The sequence below is a fragment of the Pseudophryne corroboree genome, chromosome 2 (genome assembly GCF_028390025.1).
Source record: "Pseudophryne corroboree isolate aPseCor3 chromosome 2, aPseCor3.hap2, whole genome shotgun sequence".
Classification (NCBI taxonomy): domain Eukaryota; kingdom Metazoa; phylum Chordata; class Amphibia; order Anura; family Myobatrachidae; genus Pseudophryne; species Pseudophryne corroboree.
Window position 1 is genome coordinate 189,981,669 of NC_086445.1, and position 20,411 is coordinate 190,002,079.

Sequence of the window (20,411 nt, forward strand, 5' to 3'; positions counted from 1 at the left end):
TGCTGTCAATAATCTTGTGGGATGCAGCCGCAAGGTGTTCTTCGGCTGGTGCTCATGTGCACATCACTTGTAGGCAGCCACTGTGTACAAACGCATGGCTGTGTTCGGGTCTGAATGACCCCCACAGTTCCTATTGCTGTGTGTGTATTCTAGAGGAGGGATACATGGATCTTATGCCTCTCAATCACTACTGGAACTCTGTGAGAAACACACATTGGACACATGCACTTGTGACAGTTGAAAAGCATCAAGCATTTGTGCGGCTATCAGCACTGCAGGCGAATAGGTTCCATAAAGTCTATCTGAAATATCACATAAATACCATCAGATTCTCAGACACACTTTCTGTAACTAACAAATACATCACTTCTTTTTCAGATTCTTTATTATAATAATTGCATTATCAACTATATTAATGAATAATAGACAAATGCTCACATCAGTGCTTGACCAAACAGGATAATCAATATGTGGACAAATGTTTGGGCAGTCAACAATATGGTATTGAGGGTTCTTTTCAGATCTAAATATTACTCGGTTTACTTTCCTTTTGTGAATTCAGTCACATGAGAGAATGATTGTGATTTTATTGCTTGTACAGGGTGCTATACACAAGCATTAATCTGAGTAATCATCACTATTATATTCATCTTGTTTATACAACGTGACATCTTTCAGACAGATAATGACTCATGACACATTACAATTGGAAACAGTTATTTGTTTAACTTTATTTTGGCTGTGTGTCCATTTACATAGCAGTTATATTTGTTTTTAGCTCCATAAGGGGTATGCAGAGCCACCCTTATAATGTAAGAATTAACATAGAACTGGATACAGGAGATAACAAGAGCACAATACCCAAAACACATGAGGAAACCGGGTCCTGTCCAAAAGAACCTGCATCTATCATAGATGCTCCAGTGGGGAATTGTTGTTTAACGCCAGCCTTAGCCATCTGGGAGATGCCATGATGAATATTTTAAAGGAGAACTTGTCAGCATATTCTCTACTCCTTATTATTGCTCTGTTACATAGTATTAATTTACAGGCAGAGGGTGCGAATTGCCTTTGCCGTGGCATTTAAACGCCAACAATGCAACCCTATCTTACACCCTCCGACCGTATGGCCGAATCTGGCATTTGCATAAAAGTGATCACGACCACATGGGGTAGCGAACACTTTTGCGCAAGATTTATTTATTTATTAACAGTTTCTTATATAGCGCAGCATATTCCGTTGTGCTTTACAATTAGAACAACAGTAATAGAACAAAACTGGGGAACAACAGTCATAGAACAAAACTGGGTAAAAACAGACAGACATTGAGGTAGGAAGGACCTCCTCGTAAGCTTACAATCTATAGGGAAATAGCCATTGATACACAAGGATAGATGTTACCTATTGCATAATGGTCCACCAGATTGCTAGGTTCTTAATGGGTTGTATGACATGATCTCCCAGCAATGTTGGCCAAGTGTCAGGAGGGTGTGAGAGTAAAGAAAGACAAGATAATTAGATATGGAAGCACTGAAGGTTATGTGAGTTGGTCTGGAATTTGATAGGCTTGTATGAAGAGGTGAGTTTTCAAGGAACATTTAAAGGTTTGGAGACTAGAGGAGAGTCTTACTGTGCTTGGGAGGGCATTCCACAGAGTGGGTGAAGCCCGGATAAAGTCCTGTAATTTTGAGTGTGAACAAGTAATGAGTGTGGATGAGAGACGTAGATCTTGTGCAGAGTGGAGAGGTCGGGTAGGGAGATATTTTGAGATGAGTGAAGAGATGTACATTGGCGTAGTTTGGTTAATAGCCTTGTATGTAAGTAAAAGTATTTTATATTTAATACGATAGAATACCAGTAAACAATGGAGGGCCTGACAGAGCGGACCTGCAGACGAGTAACATCTAGCGAGGAAGATTAGCCTCGCAGCTGCATTCAAAATGGATTGTAGTGGTGAGAGCCTATGTTTGGGAAGACCGGTCAGGAGACTATTACAATAATCAATGCAGGAGATTATGAGAGCTTGGATTAGAGTTTTTGCTGTGTCTTGTGTAAGATATGGTCGTATTGTGGATATGTTTCTTAGATGTATTTAACATGATCTTGAGACAGATTGAATGTCACCTAGGCAGTGAGCTTGTGAGGTAGGGATGATTGCTGAGTTATCAACAGTGATCGAGATATCAGGTTGGTAACTACTATTGGCCGGTGGAAATATAATTAATTCTGTTTTGGAAATATTAAGTTTGAGGGGGCGAGATGTAATCCAAGATGAAATGGCAGAAAGGCATTCAATGACACGGCCCAATACAGATGGTGACAAATCTGGGGAGGATAGGTAGGTTTGAGTATCATCCGATGGTACTGCCATAAAGTGCAGTGGCTGCCGCGTTTACTTGGCATGGCGGGATCATTTGCATTCAATTGAATTACCCTATAGTGCCCTGTACATCATATTGCACATACACTGAAGAAACCAATCGCAGGCCGAGCATGTGCCTCACCATGCATATGCACCATAATGGAGGATACTAGAGTGGATAATTCGCTCCATTCATGAAATAGAAGTTTTGGCAAGTAACTGGTTGGTTACTGGGCAGAATCTTCTCATGGAAGTTTAGCCTGACTTTTATGTTTGAGGTGTGCGGATGGAGGTGGGAAGTCGGTTTCAGATGGATCTTCTGAACCCGGCATAGGTTGGACATACCTCCCAACATTTGGATGTGTGTAGGAGTAACACCATGGCGCTGTGAATTCGCACCTGCCCAAAAAGGGGGCGTGGTCTATAGAAAAAGGCGTGGTTTCACAGGAGTGCTGCGATCGTGAGCCACACCATCATTTTCCGGCACTATGGGGGCATGGCCAGAGCTCTGTGAGCTGCTGGCATGCCCCTAGTCCCTCTGACTCCGATGAATAGACGCAGTGTGCACGTGCACAGAGTCTATTCACCGCTGCTCTGGGTGTGCAACAGTATGCTTGAAAATGAACAGATAGCATTAGGTTGTAAATCTGGCTTCTGTGGACGTCCATAATTGTGGCAACTTTGCGTCCGACTCAGCTTCAGGCTCAGAGTATTTCAAATAAAATGTAAAAAGGAAAGCACGATTTCCTTGCACCTGACTCGGGTGCTGGATCAGAGAGGGCACCAGGACAGTCACTTTAACAACCCCGCCCCCCCCCCCAACACCTCCCCTCCCTCTGCGGATGTGCTTGCAAGGAGCCAGGTGCATTGCAGTGATAATAAACTACAGTTCCCAGCAGCCCTTGCAAGGGCTGTAGTTTACGTTCAGTTTATTAATTGCAGTGCGTCCTGCTCCTTGCAACTGCAACCAGAGATGGAGGTGGTGTTCGGGGGAGCCAGATTAAGAGGGATCAGAGGGGGAAAGTAACCTCAGCCCCCCAAGTCATTCATCAGCAACGTCCAGTCACAGTGCAGCCGAAGCTACAGTCAGAAAAGGGGGCGGGGCTACAAGGCCAGCACAGCCAGCATGGGAGAGAGGAGGAGAGTGGAGACCTCACTTTTCAGCATCAGCCTGAGCCCAGGGGCAAATGCAGGATTTGCACAAGGGGGTTTCCAAAGAGGGGTGGAGCCAACCACGGGGGTGGAGACTGAGGTGACCCAGTATATGCTGGGTCTGTTAAACTAGTGTAGATAGGTGGCTGGGCCACCTTGGGGCATCACCATCTTACATTTACTTTTAACACTTATTTCACATTGTGTTTGTTTTATATTTATGTAGCTTTTTTCACATAATTTTTACACTTATAACACTGCTCAGCTAAACTTCACATTCTAACACTCTGACACTTTACTGCTGTCCTCTTCTTTTCTTTTACATTCAGCAGCCTCTTTCATTTGCTCAAGACTGATCTTTCACTCCTATCCTTTTTCTGTGTGATGCCCTGGGGTGGTTTGGCTGGGGTTGTCTGGGGGTGCTCTGCGTCCCGGAGGTGAACCCCTATAGTGTTAGGGACCTGTCCGATGAGGTCACCGTGAAGCAGGTGGGCAGGCTCATATACTGGTCAATATATGCCAAGAACCTCAAATATTATATTATGGTTATAATAATTTTAATGGTGTATGGTGCACCTGCACCCTTTGTTCCTATGTTGTAGTATTACAGTACTTAGTCCCAGCAAGGTAGCACATCCCATTATAATAAGCTAGGGTGTGCAGTCCAGGCCCCGTTTCTAAATAGATAAATGAGCCAGCACAGGGTAATAAATGTGAGCTCCCGCTCCCCGTTACTTGTGTAGCGGGAAGGTGACAATACGCTCCGGCTATCATCGCAGGCTATGGGAAACAGCTGCGGGAGGCTGAGCTATGCTGCGACGAGTACGCATCACAGCAACGCCACACTATGCAGCCTCCCACAGCAAGGATGTTAGAGGACACTTTTGTATATATGTGTGTGTGTGTGAATATATGTATATATGTATATATATATAGGAATCTGTGGTATTCTAGAGAGGGGTTAGCCTCGGCCCGCTCCCAATCAATAAAAACCAGGCGGCACTCCAGGGACTTGTAAACTCAAATAGAGTGTATTAATGAATCAAAAAATTGTGAACAAAGGCATATCTTGCCGACGTTTCAGCGCCACGCAGGACGCTTTTCTCAAAGCTATATGCAGTGCAGGAACCAAAAAACAAACAGAATGTGACACATACCTTTATGTGCTGGTAAATCATTCAGACCGCGCGTTGGGACAGCGGGAGCCAGCGTCCGGCGGGATTTCCGGTAAGTTCCTGTACCCCGTTACCAGGAAGTGACGTCCTGTGGTAACCAGGCAACCGCGGGCGTCACCACCGCCGCTAGTAACCCGCTGTTCCTGGCGGAAAATACATAACATAAGTGCTGGTGACAAGTAACTAAAATTTTATATATATATATATATATATGTGTGTATATATATATATATATATATATATATACATATATACACACATATGTACAATATATATATATATGTGTGTACCAAAGGAGCTAGCAGCGCCACAGATATAGTATCTAGGTTAAAACGACAGTATGGGAAAATTTGTGTTCTAAAATGATTATCAAAATATGACCTGGTGGACACTCCCTTAAGTATTAGGGCGTCAGCTTATAAACCTCAAAAAAGTAGATAGGCACTGGTATATATGCCTAGAAGTGCAAAATGGTGTGGGGGGATGAGGTGTTAGCAAGCGACCAAAAGGTGTCAGATTAATATTGTAAAACCAGGTATTATGAAAACATAAAATTTATTCAAAAATACAAAGCACTAAAAAGGGGGTAATAATGGGATCATAGCAATTAAAATTTAAAAAAGCCTAATTCAGAGTATTTTAAAAAAACAAAGGCAGAGCTTTTTAAAAAATTCAGGGACATGAATGTCGAAGTACATAAAAGGTAAAAAACACGTAAGAGATAAGGTATAAAATGTAAACAGTATATGATAAAAGAGGTAAAAAGGTAAAAAATATGTGAAGGTAGCTTAACTTCAGTGGTTGAGGTATAATCAGAGTGTCACCCAACGCGTTTCGTCCTACATGGACTTCATCAAGGGGTGGTGAGAGGCTAGAGACAGAGCATATTTATACCTTAAGACTAGGGGAGGTACTATCAACCTCACTTCCTGTTAGTTAATTAGTGTGGTATTAGCATATGGTCAAAGTGCATAATTGCATATATAAACATAAACCTAGTCTATTGGAAGAACCTGCTGTTATATTTATAGTTAGAAACGAGGCAGTTAATTGCTTCAAAAAGGCAAAAAACGGACGAGTTCGTTGATTTTCGGGTCCGGGCAGTGGGGAGCGTCACATCCGCCCCACATCCGCCCCGCTTCCGCCCCACTTCCGGCGTTGTAAAGTCAGTTCTGCGCCTGCGCCGGCTGGTCATATTGCGGCTGAGGTCTTCAGTGGTCGTCACCTGAATGCGGCGGCCATCTTTCTGGTTGTCAAACACCTAAACTTGTAGACCTCCGCCGGCGGAATGAATAGGAATGGAGTCTTGTGGATTTCTTTATTCCGATGCGTGTTGGAAATGCGTCCATGGTCTTTTTTTATATATAGTGGTTTACATATTAACGGTGTAGCTCCCCGAGGAGTTCATGGAAGAAAAAGGAAAAAAGGCAAATGAGTAGATGGGGGTGACGGTTCGATTATAAAAGATTCATAATATAGAAAATGGAACATTAGTAACTTCAGATGCGGGTAGATGATAATTAAAGCGAATGAATTATGTCAATAAGGCTTATATATATAAACAGGATAGGACTATGTCAGAAATTAGCCCGCAGGAACAGAAGGGAATAGTGAGTTATAGTTAGGTGGGCAAATTGGAATAAGTCCTGGGCTACCTCCTAGGTAATAAATAAAGCATCCAATTAGTTTCTGAGAGACCCCAAAAAGAGAATTCCCTGTTGCCTCCGAGTTTACAACACCCGGTGTCCCAAGGAGGTCTCCCATCCTTGTACTGACCGGGCCCAACCTTGCTTAGCTTCCAAGATCGGGCGGTGTTGGGCATCCCCAAGGTGGTATGGTTGTAATAATTAGGGCAGGGATGAAGCCAAGGTCTCTCATCACAGTGGACACAGTATTGAATAAGAGATCCCCAATAGCCATGGGGGATAGAACTAGAAGGTATAGTACAGAGTAGAAGAGATAGATACGTTGCTGGTAAGAAAAAGTAAGAGTAGGAAGGAGGATGGTACGTTTTATCGTGTTAGTGCCCTAGAATACAAGGCAGTACACAATACGTTATCTCGGCTCCTGGTATTCCCTGGGGGTCTCCCATCCAGGTACTGGCCAGGACAGGTCACAATACCGCTTATAAGGTCGGCCCAAGTATAAGTGGTCATATTGGTATTCGTGCGGGGACATAAATGGAAATTACAGAGGCGGAGAAAGAGGATAAATAAGCAGAGGGATTTCTTACATCACAGGAAAGGTGCTATTTCATATCCTTCGTTGAAGCCATCGGGATGAAGTGTGTTTAGTTCGTATATCCAATACATCTCCCTCCTGGAGAGAAGGTTCGAAAGGTCTCCTCCTCTATCTCCTAGCGCCACCAGTTCAATACCCTTGTATGTAAGCGCCTCCGGGTCAGAGTTGTGACACAGGTTGAAGTGTTTGGAAACTGCATGAGTGAGGACCTTATTCTTAATGTTCCTGACATGTTCCTGGATGCATAATTTGAGGGGTCTCTTGGTTTTCCCAATATATTTCAGTCTGCACGGACATTCCAGAAGATATATCACTGATGGGGTATTGCAATTGATGAATTGTTTGATCCGATATTCCTTATTAGTTTTATTGTTGTGGAATGATTTCCTGTTCTGGTGAAGATATCTGCATACATTGCAACGACCACATTTGAAGCTTCCTACACATTTAGGCATGGTGTTTCGGACATCTGGATTCCTCAGCATGCTTGGGGCTATTAGGTCTTTTAGACTCCGGGATTTTCGAAAGACCAATTGGGGTTCCTTGGTAAGGTAGTCTTTCAGAATGGGGTCCATTAACAATATGTTCCAATGCATCTTGAGGACATCCTTGATAAGGTTTTCATGTCTGCTGTATGTGGTGATGAATTTGACTGTTTCCTCCTTTGTGTCCTTTGTTTTATACTTTAGAAGGTCTTTTCTTTCCAATGTTTTGGTCTTGATGGTGGCTTCTTCCAGGAGTCGGGTTGGGTATCCCTTTTCCTTGAATCTTCCTTTGTACTCTCCAAGTTGTTGGTCTCTATCCTCTGTTTTCTTTCAATTCCGTGCTATTCTAGTAAACTGGGAAAGGGGGGTATTGTCCTTCCATTGTTGGCGGTGGTTGCTCCTGTAATGCACATAACTGTTCATGTCCACCTTCTTTATGTAGTTGCTTGTAATGATTTCCTCCCCTGAGTGAGTAAGAACAAGGTCCAGGAACTCGATTCGTTCCATATCATCGTTGGCCGTGAACCTTAAGTTCATGGTGTTGTCCGAAATGTAGGTTAAAAATTCTTTAAAACTCAACTGGTCTCCTTCCCATATTATTAGGATATCATCTATATAACGTTTCTAAAAAATGATATTTTGTTGGTATGGGTGGTTGGTAAAAATGTATTTGTTCTCCCATTGTCCCATGAATAAATTGGCAAAGCTCGGTGCAAAAATGGTGCCCATGGCTGTTCCACATATTTGGAGATAAAACCCATCTAAAAAGGTAAAATAATTATGTTTAAGTATAAAATTCATAAGTTCGCATAAAAACAATCTATGATCTTCTGTGATACAAGGGTCCGAGGAGAGGAAATTATTACATGCCTCGGTGCCCTTTTCATGCTCTATGCAGGTATATAAAGACTGCACATCAATTGTGACCCACCTATAGGTGTCCTTCCATTGTAGTGGTTCCAACAGGTTCAGGACTGATGTGATGTCCTTAAGGAAAGCCGGCAGGTCCATCACGTATTTCCTCAAGAATATGTCCACATATTCTGACAAATGTGAGGTCAAGGAGTCAATGCCTGCCACTATGGGCCTGCCTGGGGGGCTGTCCAAAGATTTATGTACTTTCGGGAGAAAGTAAAATATGGGGGTAGTGGGGTTGGAATTTAGAAGATATTGGTATTCATCCTTGGTAAGTATCTCCTTTCTGAAGGCCTTCAAAAGCATTAGCCTCAATTCTTCCACAAATGGTTCCTTAGGGTCACTGGGCAATGGGATGTATGAGGATCGATCTCCTAGCAGTCTGATTGCTTCTGTGACATATGCCTCTCTGTCCATAATGACCAGCCCCCCCCCCCCTTTGTCAGCAGGTTTTACAACAATGTTTTTATTTTCTTGTAGGTGTTTAATGGCTTCCGTCTCCCTGTTGGTAAGGTTCTTCTCCTTTACTGGTGGAATGTTGGCATCACAAAAATACTTCTTTACTAGCTCGTAGAAAAGGCCCACATTATGACCCTTTGATTCCAAAGGGTAAAATTTCGAGGTGGGTTTCAAGCCGGATTTCGATTGTTCATAATTTTGTATCACAGCATCCTCTTTTTTTAGAAAATGGCGTTTGAGGGTGATTTTTCTTATGAATTTGTTCAAATCAATGAAAACATCGAACTTATTCATACCCTTCGTGGGTGCAAATGAGAGGCCTTTGTTAAGGAGTGTAGTGTCATGATTCGTCAAAGTGTGACTAGAAAGATTAAAGATGCCTTTTGGTATAGGTGGTTCTAGGCGAGGTTTCGTCTTTTGTACAGCCTTTTCCCGCCTACCCCCACGGCATCCTCTTCTTCTTCGAATCTTCTTTTGCGAGGTGATGTGTTTGTAGCTTTCATTCTTGCAGGTGTTTTCGTAGCGTCTCGGGGGTGATGATTCACACCTGGTGATAAAAAAGACTCCTCTGTGTTGGAGTCAAGTCTCTGTAACGTTGAAAATCTATTATTAGTTTTAAGATTGTGAGATTCCTGGGTCTCCTTCTTAGTGGTTGTTCTAGGGCCTCTGTTTTTAGTGGGGACCGTTTTCCAATATTCCCTTCTTCCTTTGGGGGCTTGCTGTCCTCCTCCAGAAAGACGGCTCCAATTCTTGACCATGCTGTTTTCGTAGTCATGTCTGTCTCTAGCGAAGTTCCTTTCTTTATTTCTGATGACCTCATCTTCTATATGATCCAGCTTTTTATTCAATACCTTTTCATTAATCCTGAAGTCCTCTTTGTCCTTATGTACTTCCATTTTATTCTCAGCCTCTTTAATCTCAGCTTCTAGGTCTGAGATAATACGTTTTTTTTCCGTGATTAATAGTTTCATGAGATTTACTGAACAGTTATGTAGTGTCTTGTCCCATTCTTGTATGAATTCTTGGTTATCCTTACCAAAGGTGGGCTGTTTCATAATCCTTAGGCCCCTCGGGACTCTATTTACACTAACATAATGTTCTAAACCCCTGATGTCCCACCATGCTTTAACTTCCTTGGTTAGCAATCTCTCAATGTTCCAAAACATGTCATCCAGATCGTCATTGGTAGGTCCAGTTTCGGGGATAATAGTCTCATTGAAAAATTTTTGGCAGAAATTACTCCTTTTGTTAGTGCGTTCGTTTATTCCAAACATACTGTGTTCGATACCAGTTCCCTCCAGGCAGCTGGAAGCAATAATACCAAAGACAAATATGTGTACCAAAGGAGCTAGCAACGCCACAGATATAGTATCTAGGTTAAAACGACAGTATGGGAAAATTTGTGTTCTAAAATGATTATCAAAATATGTCCTGGTGGACACTCCCTTAAGTATTAGGGCGTCAGCTTATAAACCTCAAAAAAGTAGATAGGCACTGATATATATGCCTAGAAGTGCAAAATGGTGTGGGGGGATGAGGTGTTGAGGTGAGGTGTTGGCAAGCGACCAAAAGGTGTCAGATTAATATTGTAAAACCAGGTATTATGAAAACATAAAATTTATTCAAAAATACAAAGCACTAAAAAGGGGGTAATAATGGGATCATAGCAATTAAAAATTAAAAAAGCCTAATTCAGAGTATTTAAAAAAAACAAAGGCAGAGCTTTTTAAAAAATTCAGGGACATGAATGTCGAAGTACATAAAAGGTAAAAAACACGTAAGAGATAAGGTATAAAATGTAAACAGTATATGATAAAAGAGTTAAAAAGGTAAAAAATATGGGAAGGTAGCTTAACTTCAGTGGTTGAGGTATAATCAGAGTGTCACCCAACGCGTTTCGTCCTACATGGACTTCATCAAGGGGTGGTGAGAGGCTAGAGACAGAGCATATTTATACCTTAAGACTAGGGGAGGTACTATCAACCTCACTTCCTGTTAGTTAATTAGTGTGGTATTAGCATATGGTCAAAGTGCATAATTGCATATATAAACATAAACCTAGTCTATTGGAAGAACCTGCTGTTATATTTATAGTTAGAAACGAGGCAGTTAATTGCTTCAAAAAGGCAAAAAACGGACAAGTTCGTTGATTTCCGGTCCGGGTAGTGGGGAGCGTCACATCCGCCCCACATCCGCCCCGCTTCCGCCCCACTTCCGGCGTTGTAAAGTCAGTTCTGCGCCTGCGCCGGCTGGTCATATTGCGGCTGAGGTCTTCAGTGGTCGTCACCTGAATGTGGCGGCCATCTTTCTGGTTGTCAAACACCTAAACTTGTAGACCTCCGCCGGCGGAATGAATAGGAATGGAGTCTTGTGGATTTCTTTATTCCGATGCGTGTTGGAAATGCGTCCATGGTCTCCCATCCTTGTACTGACCGGGCCCAACCTTGCTTAGCTTCCAAGATCGGGCGGTGTTGGGCGTCCCCAAGGTGGTATGGTTGTAATAATTAGGGCAGGGATGAAGCCAAGGTCTCTCATCACAGTGGATACATCCCATTGCCCAGTGACCCTAAGGAACCATTTGTGGAAGAATTGAGGCTAATGCTTTTGAAGGCCTTCAGAAAGGAGATACTTACCAAGGATGAATACCAATATCTTCTAAATTCCAACCCCACTACCCCCATATTTTACTTTCTCCCGAAAGTACATAAATCTTTGGACAACCCCCCAGGCAGGCCCATAGTGGCAGGCATTGACTCCTTGACCTCACATTTGTCAGAATATGTGGACATATTCTTGAGGAAATACGTGATGGTCCTGCCGGCTTTCCTTAAGGACACCACATCAGTCCTGAACCTGTTGGAACCACTACAATGGAAGGACACCTATAGGTGGGTCACAATTGATGTGCAGTCTTTATATACCTGCATAGAGCATGAAAAGGGCATCGAGGCATGCAATAATTTCCTCTCCTCGGACCCTTGTATCACAGAAGATCATAGATTGTTTTTATGCGAACTTATGAATTTTATACTTAAACATAATTATTTTACCTTTTTAGATGGGTTATATCTCCAAATATGTGGAACAGCCACGGGCACCATTTTTGCACCGAGCTTTGCCAATTTATTCATGGGACAATGGGAGAACAAATACATTTTTACCAACCACCCATACCAACAAAATATCATTTTTTAGAAACGTTATATAGATGATATCCTAATAATATGGGAAGGAGACCAGTTGAGTTTTAAAGAATTTTTAACCTACATTTCGGACAACACCATGAACTTAAGGTTCACGGCCAACGATGATATGGAACGAATCGAGTTCCTGGACCTTGTTCTTACTCACTCAGGGGAGGAAATCATTACAAGCAACTACATAAAGAAGGTGGACATGAACAGTTATGTGCATTACAGGAGCAACCACTGCCAACAATGGAAGGACAATACCCCCCTTTCCCAGTTTACTAGAATAGCACGGAATTGCAAGAAAACAGAGGATAGAGACCAACAACATGAAGAGTACAAAGGAAGATTCAAGGAAAAGGGATACCCAACCCGACTCCTGGAAGAAGCCACCATCAAGACCAAAACATTGGAAAGAAAAGACCTTCTAAAGTATAAAACAAAGGACACAAAGGAGGAAACAGTCAAATTCATCACCACATACAGCAGACATGAAAACCTTATCAAGGATGTCCTCAAGAAGCATTGGAACATATTGTTAATGGACCCCATTCTGAAAGACTACCTTACCAAGGAACCCCAATTGGTCTTTCGAAAATCCCGGAGTCTAAAAGACCTAATAGCCCCAAGCATGCTGAGGAATCCAGATGTCCGAAACACCATGCCTAAATGTGTAGGAAGCTTCAAATGTGGTCGTTGCAATGTATGCAGATATCTTCACCAGAACAGGAAATCATTCCACAACAATAAAACTAATAAGGAATATCGGATCAAACAATTCATCAATTGCAATACCCCATCAGTGATATATCTTCTGGAATGTCCGTGCAGACTGAAATATATTGGGAAAACCAAGAGACCCCTCAAATTATGCATCCAGGAACATGTCAGGAACATTAAGAATAAGGTCCTCACTCATGCAGTTTCCAAACACTTCAACCTGTGTCACAACTCTGACCCAGAGGCGCTTACATACAAGGGTATTGAACTGGTGGCGCTAGGAGATAGAGGAGGAGACCTTTCGAACCTTCTCTCCAGGAGGGAGATGTATTGGATATACGAACTAAACACACTTCACCCCGATGGCTTCAACGAAGGATATGAAATAGCACCTTTCCTGTGATGTAAGAAATCCCTCTGCTTATTTATCCTCTTTCTCCGCCTCTGTAATTTCCATTTATGTCCCCGCACGAATACCAATATGACCACTTATACTTGGGCCGACCTTATAAGCGGTATTGTGACCTGTCCTGGCCAATACCTGGATGGGAGACCCCCAGGGAATACCAGGAGCCGAGATAACGTATTGTGTACTGCCTTGTATTCTAGGGCACTAACACGATAAAACGTACCATCCTCCTTCCTACTCTTACTTTTTCTTACCAGCAACGTATCTATCTCTTCTACTCTGTACTATACCTTCTAGTTCTATCCCCCATGGCTATTGGGGATCTCTTATTCAATACTGTGTCCACTGTGATGAGAGACCTTGGCTTCATCCCTGCCCTAATTATTACAACCATACCACCTTGGGGACGCCCAACACCGCCCGATCTTGGAAGCTAAGCAAGGTTGGGCCCGGTCAGTACAAGGATGGGAGACCTCCTTGGGACACCGGGTGTTGTAAACTCGGAGGCAACAGGGAATTCTCTTTTTGGGGTCTCTCAGAAACTAATTGGATGTTGTATTTATTACCTAGGAGGTAGCCCAGGACTTATTCCAATTTGCCCACCTAACTATAACTCACTATTCCCTTCTGTTCCTGCGGGCTCATTTCTGACATAGTCCTATCCTGTTTACATATATATACCTTATTGACATAATTCATTCACTTTAATTATCATCTACCCGCATCTGAAGTTACTAATGTTCCATTTTCTATATTATGAATCTTTTATAATCGAACCGTCACCCCCATCTACTCATTTGCCTTTTTTCCTTTTTCTTCCATGAACTCCTCGGGGAGCTACACCGTTAATATGTAAACCACTATATATAAAAAAAGACCATGGACGCATTTCCAACACGCATCGGAATAAAGAAATCCACAAGACTCCATTCCTATTCATTCCGCCGGCGGAGGTCTACAAGTTTAGGTGTTTGACAACCAGAAAGATGGCCGCCGCATTCAGGTGACGACCACTGAAGACCTCAGCCGCAATATGACCAGCCGGCGCAGGCGCAGAACTGACTTTACAACGCCGGAAGTGGGGCGGAAGCGGGGCGGATGTGGGGCGGATGTGACGCTCCCCACTGCCCGGACCGGAAATCAACGAACTCGTCCGTTTTTTGCCTTTTTGAAGCAATTAACTGCCTCGTTTCTAACTATAAATATAACAGCAGGTTCTTCCAATAGACTAGGTTTATGTTTATATATGCAATTATGCACTTTGACCATATGCTAATACCACACTAATTAACTAACAGGAAGTGAGGTTGATAGTACCTCCCCTAGTCTTAAGGTATAAATATGCTCTGTCTCTAGCCTCTCACCACCCCTTGATGAAGTCCATGTAGGACGAAACGCGTTGGGTGACACTCTGATTATACCTCAACCACTGAAGTTAAGCTACCTTCCCATATTTTTTACCTTTTTACCTCTTTTATCATATACTGTTTACATTTTATACCTTATATCTTACGTGTTTTTTACCTTTTATGTACTTCGACATTCATGTCCCTGAATTTTTTAAAAAGCTCTGCCTTTGTTTTTTTTAAAATACTCTGAATTAGGCTTTTTTAAATTTTAATTGCTATGATCCCATTATTACCCCCTTTTTAGTGCTTTGTATTTTTGAATACATTTTATGTTTTCATAATACCTGGTTCTACAATATTAATCTGACACCTTTTGGTCGCTTGCTAACACCTCATCCCCCCACACCATTTTGCACTTCTAGGCATATATACCAGTGCCTATCTACTTTTTTGAGGTTTATAAGCTGACGCCCTAATACTTAAGGGAGTGTCCACCAGGTCATATTTTGATAATCATTTTAGAACACAAATTTTCCCATACTGTCGTTTTAACCTAGATACTATATCTGTGGCGCTGCTAGCTCCTTTGGTACACATATTTGTCTTTGGTATTATTGCTTCCAGCTGCCTGGAGGGAACTGGTATCGAACACAGTATGTTTGGAATAAACGAACGCACTAACAAAAGGAGTAATCTCTGCCAAAAAAATTTCAATGAGACTATTATCCCCGAAACTGGACCTACCAATGACGATCTGGATGACATGTTTTGGAACATTGAGAGATTGCTAACCAAGGAAGTTAAAGCATGGTGGGACATCAGGGGTTTAGAACATTATGTTAGTGTAAATAGAGTCCCGAGGGGCCTAAGGATTATGAAACAGCCCACCTTTGGTAAGGATAACCAAGAATTCATACAAGAATGGGACAAGACACTACATAACTGTTCAGTAAATCTCATGAAACTATTAATCACGGAAAAAAAACGTATTATCTCAGACCTAGAAGCTGAGATTAAAGAGGCTGAGAATAAAATGGAAGTACATAAGGACAAAGAGGACTTCAGGATTAATGAAAAGGTATTGAATAAAAAGCTGGATCATATAGAAGATGAGGTCATCAGAAATAAAGAAAGGAAATTCGCTAGAGACAGACATGACTACGAAAACAGCATGGTCAAGAATTGGAGCCGTCTTTCTGGAGGAGGACAGCAAGCCCCCAAAGGAAGAAGGGAATATTGGAAAATGGTCCCCACTAAAAACAGAGGCCCTAGAACAACCACTAAGAAGGAGACCCAGGAATCTCACAATCTTAAAACTAATAATAGATTTTCAACGTTACAGAGACTTGACTCCAACACAGAGGAGTCTTTTTTATCACCAGGTGTGAATCATCACCCCCGAGACGCTACGAAAACACCTGCAAGAATGAAAGCTACAAACACATCACCTCGCAAAAGAAGATTCGAAGACGAAGAGGATGCCGTGGGGGTAGGAGGGAAAAGGCTGTACAAAAGACGAAACCTCGTCTAGAACCACCTATACCAAAAGGCATCTTTAATCTTTCTAGTCACACTTTGACGAATCATGAGACTACACTCCTTAACAAAGGCCTCTCATTCGCACCCACGAATGGTATGAATAAGTTCAATGTTTTCATTGATTTGAACAAATTCATAAGAAAAATCACCCTCAAACGCCATTTTCTAAAAAAAGAGGATGCTGTGATACAAAATTAAGAACAATCGAAATCCGGCTTGAAACCCACCTCAAAATTATACCCTTTGGAATCAAAGGGTCATAATGTGGGCCTTTTCTACGAGCTAGTAAAGAAGGATTTATGTGATGCTAACATTCCACCAGTAAAGGAGAAGAACCTTACCAACAGGGAGACGGAAGCCATTAAACACCTACAAGAAAATAAAAACATTGTTGTAAAACCTGCTGACAAAGGGGGGGGGGGCTGGTCATTATGGACAGAGAGGCATATGTCACAGAAGCAATCAAACTGCTAGGAGATCGATCCTCATACATCCCATTGCCCAGTGACCCTAAGGAACCATTTGTGGAGGAATTGAGGCTAATGCTTTTGAAGGCCTTCAGAAAGGAGATACTTACCAAGGATGAATACCAATATCTTCTAAATTCCAACCCCACTACCCCCATATTTTACTTTCTCCCGAAAGTACATAAATCTTTGGACAACCCCCCAGGCAGGCCTATAGTGGCAGGCATTGACTCCTTGACCTCACATTTGTCAGAATATGTGGACATATTCTTGAGGAAATACGTGATGGACCTGCCGGCTTTCCTTAAGGACACCACATCAGTCCTGAACCTGTTGGAACCACTACAATGGAAGGACACCTATAGGTGGGTCACAATTGATGTGCAGTCTTTATATACCTGCATAGAGCATGAAAAGGGCATCGAGGCATGCAATAATTTCCTCTCCTCGGACCCTTGTATCACAGAAGATCATAGATTGTTTTTATGCGAACTTATGAATTTTATACTTAAACATAATTATTTTACCTTTTTAGATGGGTTTTATCTCCAAATATGTGGAACAGCCATGGGCACCATTTTTGCACCGAGCTTTGCCAATTTATTCATGGGACAATGGGAGAACAAATACAATTTTACCAACCACCCATACCAACAAAATATCATTTTTTATAAACGTTATATAGATGATATCCTAATAATATGGGAAGGAGACCAGTTGAGTTTTAAAGAATTTTTAACCTACATTTCGGACAACACCATGAACTTAAGGTTCACGGCCAACGATGATATGGAACGAATCGAGTTCCTGGACCTTGTTCATACTCACTCAGGGGAGGAAATCATTACAAGCAACTACATAAAGAAGGTGGACATGAACAGTTATGTGCATTACAGGAGCAACCACCGCCAACAATGGAAGGACAATACCCCCCTTTCCCAGTTTACTAGAATAGCACGGAATTGCAAGAAAACAGAGGATAGAGACCAACAACTTGAAGAGTACAAAGGAAGATTCAAGGAAAAGGGATACCCAACCCGACTCCTGGAAGAAGCCACCATCAAGACCAAAACATTGGAAAGAAAAGACCTTCTAAAGTATAAAATAAAGGACACAAAGGAGGAAACAGTCAAATTCATCACCACATACAGCAGACATGAAAACCTTATCAAGGATGTCCTCAAGAAGCATTGGAACATATTGTTAATGGACCCCATTCTGAAAGACTACCTTACCAAGGAACCCCAATTGGTCTTTCGAAAATCCCGGAGTCTAAAAGACCTAATAGCCCCAAGCATGCTGAGGAATCCAGATGTCCGAAACACCATACCTAAATGTGTAGGAAGCTTCAAATGTGGTCGTTGCAATGTATGCAGATATCTTCACCAGAACAGGAAATCATTCCACAACAATAAAACTAATAAGGAATATCGGATCAAACAATTCATCAATTGCAATACCCCATCAGTGATATATCTTCTGGAATGTCCGTGCACACTGAAATATATTGGGAAAACCAAGAGACCCCTCAAATTACGCATCCAGGAACATGTCAGGAACATTAAGAATAAGGTCCTCACTCATGCAGTTTCCAAACACTTCAACCTGTGTCACAACTCTGACCCGGAGGCGCTTACATACAAGGGTATTGAACTGGTGGCGCTAGGAGATAGAGGAGGAGACCTTTCGAACCTTCTCTCCAGGAGGGAGATGTATTGGATATACGAACTAAACACACTTCATCCCGATGGCTTCAACGAAGGATATGAAATAGCACCTTTCCTGTGATGTAAGAAATCCCTCTGCTTATTTATCCTCTTTCTCCGCCTCTGTAATTTCCATTTATGTCCCCGCACGAATACCAATATGACCACTTATACTTGGGCCGACCTTATAAGCGGTATTGTGACCTGTCCTGGCCAGTACCTGGATGGGAGACCCCCAGGGAATACCAGGAGCCGAGATAACGTATTGTGTACTGCCTTGTATTCTAGGGCACTAACACGATAAAACGTACCATCCTCCTTCCTACTCTTACTTTTTCTTACCAGCAACGTATCTATCTCTTCTACTCTGTACTATACCTTCTAGTTCTATCCCCCATGGCTATTGGGGATCTCTTATTCAATACTGTGTCCACTGTGATGAGAGACCTTGGCTTCATCCCTGCCCTAATTATTACAACCATACCACCTTGGGGACGCCCAACACCGCCCGATCTTGGAAGCTAAGCAAGGTTGGGCCCGGTCAGTACAAGGATGGGAGACCTCCTTGGGACACCGGGTGTTGTAAACTCGGAGGCAACAGGGAATTCTCTTTTTGGGGTCTCTCAGAAACTAATTGGATGCTGTATTTATTACCTAGGAGGTAGCCTAGGACTTATTCCAATTTGCCCACCTAACTATAACTCACTATTCCCTTCTGTTCCTGCAGGCTCATTTCTGACATAGTCCTATCCTGTTTATATATATAAGCCTTATTGACATAATTCATTCGCTTTAATTATCATCTACCCGCATCTGAAGTTACTAATGTTCCGTTTTCTATATTATGAATCTTTTATAATCGAACCGTCACCCCCATCTACTCATTTGCCTTTTTTCCTTTTTCTTCCATGAACTCCTCGGGGAGCTACACCGTTAATATGTAAACCACTATATATAAAAAAAGACCATGGACGCATTTCCAACACGCATCGGAATAAAGAAATCCACAAGACTCCATTCCTATTCATTCCGCCGGCGGAGGTCTACAAGTTTAGGTGTTTGACAACCAGAAAGATGGCCGCCGCATTCAGGTGACGACCACTGAAGACCTCAGCCGCAATATGACCAGCCGGCGCAGGCGCAGAACTGACTTTACAACGCCGGAAGTGGGGCGGATGTGGGGCGGATGTGACGCTCCCCACTGCCCGGACCGGAAATCAACGAACTCGTCCGTTTTTTGCCTTTTTGAAGCAATTAACTGCCTCGTTTCTAACTATAAATATAACAGCAGGTTCTTCCAATAGACTAGGTTTATGTTTATATATGCAATTATGCACTTTGACCATATGCTAATACCACACTAATTAACTAACAGGAAGTGAGGTTGATAGTACCTCCCCTAGTCTTAAGGTATAAATATGCTCTGTCTCTAGCCTCTCACCACCCCTTGATGAAGTCCATGTAGGACGAAACGCGTTGGGTGACACTCTGATTATACCTCAACCACTGAAGTTAAGCTACCTTCACATATTTTTTACCTTTTTACCTCTTTTATCATATACTGTTTACATTTTATACCTTATCTCTTACGTGTTTTTTACCTTTTATGTACTTCGACATTCATGTCCCTGAATTTTTTAAAAAGCTCTGCCTTTGTTTTATTAAAATACTCTGAATTAGGCTTTTTTAATTTTTAATTGCTATGATCCCATTATTCCCCCCTTTTCAGTGCTTTGTATTTTTGAATAAATTTTATGTTTTCATAATACCTGGTTTTACAATATTAATCTGACACCTTTTGGTCGCTTGCTAACACCTCATCCCCCCACACCATATATATATATATATATATATATATATATACTGTATATAAATACATATAAGACATTTAAATCTTTTTTGCAGGAGGAGCTACAAATACAAGTATTGTATTTTGGAGCAATCTAAAGTTGTAATACTTACAAGTGACTGAGCCTCCAAGAAGGGGATCCTGGCACTCAGACAGAAAGCAGCAGCAAGTTGAGGGACTGGCGACTGAGACAGTCACAGAGTGGAGACTGCAGCAGCTGCAGTGCCAAGATACACGCAAACTGATACCCCTTTTCCACTAGCTGTTTTTACCCGTGTTTTTGCACGGGGGCGTGCATCGACACGGGTTTTTAGGTGGAAGCGGGTCAACACGGGTTGAGTGACCCGGGAATCCAACCCGGCTATTTACCTGGGTAGAACACGGTAATGACACG

At 42.2% G+C, this 20,411-nt stretch overlaps 3 pseudogenes; 2 read left to right on the top strand and 1 right to left on the bottom strand.

Annotated features, from left to right (window-relative positions):
• Positions 1-6,417: 6,417 nt before the first annotated feature.
• Positions 6,418-6,536, bottom strand: LOC135052266 (5S ribosomal RNA; annotated as a pseudogene).
• Positions 6,537-13,489: 6,953 nt separating this feature from the next.
• Positions 13,490-13,608, top strand: LOC135052024 (5S ribosomal RNA; annotated as a pseudogene).
• A 5,030-nt stretch (positions 13,609-18,638) lies between these two features.
• Positions 18,639-18,757, top strand: LOC135052025 (5S ribosomal RNA; annotated as a pseudogene).
• Positions 18,758-20,411: the final 1,654 nt, after the last annotated feature.